Source organism: Aplysia californica, unplaced genomic scaffold (genome assembly GCF_000002075.1).
Source record: "Aplysia californica isolate F4 #8 unplaced genomic scaffold, AplCal3.0 scaffold00453, whole genome shotgun sequence".
Taxonomy (NCBI): domain Eukaryota; kingdom Metazoa; phylum Mollusca; class Gastropoda; order Aplysiida; family Aplysiidae; genus Aplysia; species Aplysia californica.
The window spans coordinates 75,453-76,677 of record NW_004797723.1 but is presented as its reverse complement, the minus strand read 5'-3'; the positions used below and the strand labels follow the sequence as shown (position 1 = coordinate 76,677).

The window sequence follows — 1,225 nt, the reverse complement described above, 5'->3', positions numbered from 1 at the left end:
CCGGGCGGGCACAGCCGATCAACCAAGAGTTAAAAGTTGAGATCAAAGAACGGCCCGTCGCGTCAAAGATCAGTCACTATTGTGAATGTGATCACAAGCATTGTAAAACTCCTTGAAACGGTACAGTGTTTGCTCCAGACGGGATCACACCAAGGTATGAACTGACCGATGCCTTTCTTTTCCCCAAACATCACACTCGCATCTGACCTCACCACCTAAACTTACATCACTCACTGGGTGGGTCGGGCCTACAAGTTCGCTCCAGGCGGGATCACATCAAACTGTGAACTCTTCCCTGACCATTGAAAGCAGTTTTTCTCTATTCCCGAAATTGTGAGACAGCCTGAATTTTAATTGGTGTGGTCACAACGTACTGGTGCGTAACGACAAAGGAGGTTGGGGGTGGGGGGGAATCAATCAGAGATGGAAAGCTAAAATTGTTGGACAGGTGAAAGGGAGGGGCAACTGGATAAACGTAGATAAAGATCTCAAGACTCACGATAGGCTAATGAGTGTGTTATATACATGTATATATTATTTATGGCATGCCTCATGCCACTGTGATTGTGGTCATCAAGGTTGACCACTCTTTGCTTGCCATATGTCATAAATCGACCCAGGGGTCACGTCAGTTCATGGGTCACTGTAGATTCTTCCTTGGCTTCGTCGGCTAAGATCCCATATTTTCCTTGCTTCTGAGCACTGGGATCTTAGGCGAAGACTACTGCAGTAGAGAATCTTTGGTTACACTACACTTACTAGACTCTAGGAAACTATTGTATTTTGGTTTGCCTTGGGCGCCGTGGACTACACAGTGTGACCAAAATCTGTCTTACCACTATAATCAATTGAAACTGAAGCTGTGTTCTCAATGTGTATCTAACAATTTTTTAGGCTGCCTAAATTTCTTTCAAACTTTTTTTGGGGGTAGTTTTTGCTTAAGGCTACATTGGTTCCTTGAGGATTTATTAATGAAGAATTCAATACATTTTTCCATTTCTATGCTGGCCATTTTCATCAATTTTATGTTTTCTTAAGAGCAACTTTGTATCTAAATTTTCCTATTTGGATACTTTTTCTGTAGAACTTTCGACCTCTTGGACTAACTTACATTTGATCACATTGTCTTGCTCAAATAAGTTCTATTCATAACATCACTTACCCACTAGTTGCGTCTGTTCGTTTGGGTTGGGTTGTTTTTTTTCAATTTCACGGACCATTTCCA

At 42.0% G+C, this 1,225-nt stretch overlaps 1 protein-coding gene across 1 annotated transcript in view; it reads right to left on the bottom strand.

Annotated features, from left to right (window-relative positions):
* The window catches only part of LOC101861458 (NADH-cytochrome b5 reductase-like), an 11,433-nt gene that overhangs the window by 2,345 nt on the left and 7,863 nt on the right, over positions 1 to 1,225 (bottom strand). The window lies entirely within an intron of this gene.